The 6487-nt window shown below is 34.3% G+C and overlaps 1 protein-coding gene across 4 annotated transcripts in view; it reads right to left on the bottom strand.

Annotated features, from left to right (window-relative positions):
- The window catches only part of LOC137654596 (uncharacterized), a 114507-nt gene that overhangs the window by 78465 nt on the left and 29555 nt on the right, over positions 1-6487 (bottom strand). The window contains exon 2 of one of the 4 annotated variants that reach the window (XM_068388403.1): positions 2085-2187. The exons of 2 other annotated variants lie outside the window; for them this stretch is intronic. The gene's annotated coding sequence lies outside the window, so the exon portion shown is untranslated. Of the gene's footprint in view, positions 1-2084; positions 2188-3881; positions 4022-6487 lie in introns of those variants that run through there. One more of the 4 variants, XM_068388396.1, reaches the window with a different exon arrangement.

Genomic DNA, 6487 nt, shown 5'->3' with positions numbered 1-6487 from the left:
GTCGTCTTAGCAAATCAGTAATAGAGTATTGTGTATACTATTTCTTTACATATTCAAAACATCTACCATATATAATTAATATAGTAATACATAAGCACCGATGTGTTATAATCTATCATAATTTTCTTATACTCTAATACATTTATAACTGTATTTATAATAGTATTAGTTCTCTCTTATTCATCAATGCTAGGATGTCCGAACTTAAAATCATTCATATTCTCTCTCTCTCACGCTTTTCCTTATTTCCCTTAGTTTTACAGACACTCCCATTGCCTTTAACAACAGGGGGTGTATGCATGATAGCGGCCACCTGTATGTATGATAGCGGCCACTTTAGAATATGGCAGTGCAAGGGGGCTTACAGTGGGCGTTTTAGGCAAGTAGGTAAGGATACGCCTTTTAGGTTAGGTTAGGGGGTAAAGTTTAGGTTAGTTGATGTCCACACAGGAGGAACTGGCCGCTGATATACAAAGGCTCCAACAACAGGACTTGATGCTCTATCTCTATTTGTTTAAGTGTTCTAACTTTTTTTTTTACATAAAAGTTTTGTCACAATTTGTGCTATCAAGAACTACAAAACCACTTGCAAGTTTTCACAGAAGCACAAAAAGACTTGAAAAAAAAAAAGTTTAACCACACCAGCAGGTTGCACATTTTCATAAATCCGTTTTCCATAACATTATCAACAGAAATCTCAAGGCTTGTATCTTGATCAAGTTCTGATACATAAAAAAAATAGGTGCACAACAAAATTCTCATCTACCATCTTCCAACTTACTGGATTCCCTTAATGCCTTTGTTTTGGAAGTACAAATATGATGAGGTTCTGAGGAGCATGTCCAAAATTTATATAAGATAGCAAGATATAACCTTTGAACAGAAAAGATCAAATTGGTATTTCACAAGATTTCTTGCAAAACTACTGTAACCTGAAACACCTCCTACCAATACAGGCTGTCTCCCTATTATCACAACACAATTTACCCTTTGGTGACAAAGTGATTTCAAATTATGCCACAACAATACAGTATGTTTTCCAGTCAGGGTAGCTCCGAATCTATAATAGCCAGGCCAAGCCTAAACTACTCAAATAGCTTTTTTCATTTCTCATGTAAAAAAACTAGTCATCCAAATTATGGCAACACTACAAATTGGTAAAGTTTTACTGTATTACAGATTCTCATTTCGAACAAAAAATATATGTTTTCCTGTAGTAAATAATGTGATTTGGCCAAATTTGACCTTCATTTCAACCGCAAACCAAAAGAACAACCAATTCGACTAACTTTAAGTAGCCGAACTGGTTGCTGTTATTACGGATAAAATAAAGGTGAAAACCTGTTAGATCACGTTATTTTCTACAGGAAAACATATATTTTCTGTTAAAATGTTTATATATAATGTCTTTTATTACATATAGTTTGTTAAAATGCTTAAATATAATGACTTGTTCAAATTCCATGTCACTTCACTCACGTATGTACTGCGAACAATAACATTAGCAACGTTACCAATGATACACAGGGTTGCCAACATTACATTGGCATTGCTAACGTTAGCAATGCTACGGTAATATTATCATGTGTATTTTAAAGAATTTTTCCCTATACCCTTTACACTATATAAAAAGGTACAAAAAGGGTACAGAACCTAACAAACACACCTAACCTAACCTAGAAGTTCCCAGGTCACAAACCGAATATAATGCCCTTTGTTATATATATCATGTTAATCCGTGTCACTTCACTCACGTTACGATAACGTTAGCACTGTTACGATAACATTATATATAATGGTTCTTGTTCCGTCACTGGCTCGCTTCGCTCGCATGAAAATAAAACATCAACCTCGTATGTACTGGCAAGCGGTAATGTTGAGCTCTGCACGCTAACATTAACAATGTTACTCTAACATTAGCAACGTTAAATATAATGGTTCTTGTTCCGCCACTGGCTCACTTACAATCACAGGAAAATAAAACATCAAGCTCATATGCACTGGCAAGCGGTAATGATGAACTTCGCACTCTAACAAAATATAGTAAATCTAACAGATTAAAATTAAAGAAATTAATGACTTACTTTTATGACCGTGATGATGAAACTTGTGGGTCACGGGGGTTTGTGATTGTTAGTCTGTGGTGTCTTAACTTCTATGCCTTAGTTTAGAACTGCACTTGGAACACTGTAAAAGTTGGTATATTACATTACGAGATTTAAGAAAATTATCAACATTGGAATTCACCAAAATACTTTCAAGTATGGATTACCGAAGTCGTTACAATTTTCTAATACTTCCATCGTAAAATACGCAAAAAGAAGTCACTTGAACTAACAAAGACCTGACTTGGACAAAGGTTTCCACGGAAAAGGGTTTGTTGGAAGGTGGGGGTAGGGAAATATTAAACCCTGTGTAAACTTCTCAAACGTTTGGGATCGTGATTGGTTAACAAAAAAGCAACAGAGTCTAGAGAGTAAACATGAATGAACCAGAATGGGAAACTTGGCCAGAGCAAGTATTTATGTGAAATCTGGGAGTGACAAGGTAATAACAAAATGTATAAAAGTAATATAGAAAGATAAAATGGAGTGTATGATAAATAATATTTGGTGGGAATATAAAATGAGGGGATTTTATAAGGTATCGGATAATAAAACGAGTAATACTGGGGTCAAACGTAATATGTATACAAGGGTATTACATAAAAGGAATGGCATAGTTGAACTGGATCAAGTAATAGACTTGAATAAAGCTGGTGAAGAAGATGAAGTTACATTTCACGGTTAGAAAAGAAGAAATCCTATTGGTGGAGAGAAGCCTCTGCGAAGGGGGGCGGGGTTTTTGCGCAGAAGGTGGAAACCTGCTATGTACAAACGAACGAACGGGAGCGACTACAACCGGCAAGTAGAATGAGAAAAATAAATGAAAAAACACTGTTAATGTTAGCATGTTACGCCAACATTGCCACAGTTCTACATCACACATTGGCAGCTCTGGTTTCCGTATTTTTTTCATGAGACATAGCCTTTGCAACGGCTCCTCCAAAGTTTATCCAGTTATACTGTTTTGTCTTTTCTGTTTATTATACATCCAAGAAGGTAATGTATAGAAAAGAAAAGGTTTGTTTTACAATTATATATCGTTTCCCCAGTATGTTTTCCCACCCAAAACCCCGAGTTCCCACTGGGGGTCCCCCATTATCGTAAGATATGGATATATATATATTTCTGAAACTATTCATTTGCGACGGGAACGAGTGTCATTTTCGAAGTGTAATTTTTTTCTATAGGAAAATTAGTTTTTTTCCTAAGTTACATTGCCCTGTAATACAGTAGAATAATACCAACAAATCTGGTTGACCTTGACATTATGACAAATCTATTCCAAAGATTTACCAAAAAAAAAAAAAAAAATCTCAAAAACTAGGCTAGCCTAGGCTTATAACCATTTGCATGAACCACTGGCCCTTCTGAATATCCTGGCTCTTATTTATGTTGACTTAGAAATAATGATCTGCAACGGCTAATTTTAACATTTGCAACTCCAAACTGCATTGCAAATCTATTGCCATGACTAATAGTCAGCACTGGCCGAGGCTAAAAAAGCCATCAATCACACATCACAATTTTAGCCCCCTTCAATTTATCTTCACATAGTTATATACTCTCCAAACGTGGCCCAAGCACTTTCTGTGATATGTGCCCTATCCCAAGCTGGTAAACTAACAAAACTGTCATTTATGCGGAAAAAATGTGACCATTAAAAAAATAATAATTACCGATATAAGAGACAATTGTAAGATTGACGCCATACAATAGCATCCTCACAATCATTTTTAATTTATTAATTTCTCATTTTATTATTATATTTCCACTTACCCCGCCTGTGTATGTGTATGCCCTGTATATTGGAGATTTTTAGAAGACCAAAAATATCGTGATAATCCGAAAGTGCAGAGATTTTAAAGAGAAATAAGAGGGGTCAGGTCACCTCTTGTTATAAACAGCTGATTCAATGTAAATACAAATCTGGTAGATATTAAAAAAATGTGACATATTGAATCTTTTTCATAATTTAATTATATTAGATATCTTACATAATCGCAATACTAGAGCTCTGTTGTATCTTTAAATATAAACAGTAAATAAAAGAGTAATTAAAATAATAAATATATATCAAACGTCCTCGTTTTCTTTCATTGACTTCGAAAGAAGTCATCGGTTTTTTCAAAGTTTAAGGGAAACTTCGACAAAGTGTAATTTAAAAACTACTCAAAACGTTTCGTTTAATGAGATCTAACTTTTTGTGAATACTTTACTTGAATAAGAATAAATAAAAGTTTAAAAGCGCGTAAGATACATATAAATAAAGTGTTTAGACAACATTTTTGGAGTAAATATTGCAATCCTTCAACAACGTGTTAATTTATTAGACCATTAGATACATTACTATGACACTAAATACCAATCTCTTTTGATATGAGGATATCAAACATTGCATATAGTGCAGTTGATTAATTAATGAATAGTAATCATAGTTAATTATATTTATTCTACACTTATCTGTTAAGCAGAAGTGATATACTTCGACGATTTTCCGGGCAAAAAGAAAACGAACACTATAAAAAACGAAATCACGCAAATCCTGTTGGGTGGAAGTAAGCGTTAGCATTTTATTGTGCAATAAATGCGTCATCGTTGAGTAGGAAAGTCATGCAGCATGAATGACGTACGCGATTGAGAACATTAGTTGTTCAGCCTATTGAGTATCTGCTGACCATTGTATCAAACCGATTAATTTCGTTCCTTATATGTTTACTTACCAAATCAAAAGAATTTCGTGGTTTATTTCAGTGCTGCACTATGCTATACCACGACACAGACCGTCACTATCATATTTCAATCACTAACTAAATCGCTCAGAAGAAAACAAAGTGAAAAACTTTTGAAATGAGGTATGATTTAATGAGATAGCGGTTGTAAGGAGACAATGGCCATTGAAGGATATTAAGTTCACCAAAGTAGGTATAAAACTCTTAAATGATGAAGAAAAAAGATAATGCAACGAAAATTTACTTCTATTGCGAATTCAAGTCCAAGCACCACACAAAGAACAAATATCAAATATGTTGCCCTCAAGGGTGAACACAGAAATGTTCACAGCGGTACGCTATAGTAAGACTGAACTGTGCACGGGATTCCATTTTGACCAGTGTTTCCCAAACGTTTTTTCGTATATGGCTCCTTAAAGCAGTACCAAACTTGTCATGACCCCTACATTTATAAGCCTTCTAAAATAATACTAATTTTAAATAAGACAAATATACTGTATATATATATATATATATATATATATATATATATATATATATATATATATATATATATGTATATATATGTATATATATATATATATATGTGTGTGTGTGTGTGTGTGTGTATGCATGCATGCATGCATGCATATATATATATATATATATATATATATATATATATATATATATATATATATATATATACACACACATACATACATACTGTACATACATACACACATTCAAATTTTAAATATTAATCACAGCGGAGAGAAAAATAGTCTCCATTTATCACTATCAATCCTTATTAACAATGACAGACTTATTAACATTTTAATATGAAAAAGGTACCCGCTCTTATCAATACGAGGGTCTGTATTGTTTGAAGCACACTGCATTTCTGCATCAGCATTCAACCTGTTTCTAACCTTCGATTTGATCACCAGGAGAGTAGAGAAACCACTTTGACAGAGGTAAGAGGATGAGAAAGAAATTACTACTTTCATGGCAAATTTTCTGGTCTTGTGGAAAGCGGAGAGCATTTTGACCCATCAATTAGAGCTGTTGCTGATCCTGGAACTCCTCATTCACTGCGGTCTTGTTGATGAGCTCAAAGAATTCTTCTTGTATGTCACCAGGAAGATCATCCACAGTGCATCGGAAAGTATTGTGGCTAAGTTTCAGCTGTACATTGTCATTTCTAATTAATGAAAATATAGTTTGAACTCTTCTTGGCGGATTATAAAGTGTTCCTTAATCTTCTGTTGCAGCTCCTCAGCAAGTGGTTCTTCTCAGATAACCTAGTTCAGACGCTGACAGGACATTACCCTTTTCAACTTTCCTCTTCCAGAGAGCTAACTCGAGGAAAGCCTTAATGGCATCAGTATGCATTAGCCTGGTGGTATCTGGGCCCTGTAGTTGCCAGTCGAGTTCATTCAAAACTTAAAAGAAAATATCTGCCAAGTAGGCAGGAGTACATTTAAATGGCCCCTGAATGTCATTTAACAGCTGATCTGTTTTCTTCTCTTCGGCTGCCAGAAATATATGCAATTCATCAAATAGTTCAAATACCCAAGCAAGAACATTACTCTTTAAAAACCAACGAACAGATGTGTAGAAGAGGAGGTCTTGGTGAGCAGAATTTATATTTTGGCACAACCTATGAAATAG

The sequence above is a fragment of the Palaemon carinicauda genome, chromosome 1 (assembly GCF_036898095.1).
Source record: "Palaemon carinicauda isolate YSFRI2023 chromosome 1, ASM3689809v2, whole genome shotgun sequence".
Taxonomy (NCBI): domain Eukaryota; kingdom Metazoa; phylum Arthropoda; class Malacostraca; order Decapoda; family Palaemonidae; genus Palaemon; species Palaemon carinicauda.
This window is presented reverse-complemented; position numbering and strand designations above follow the sequence as displayed.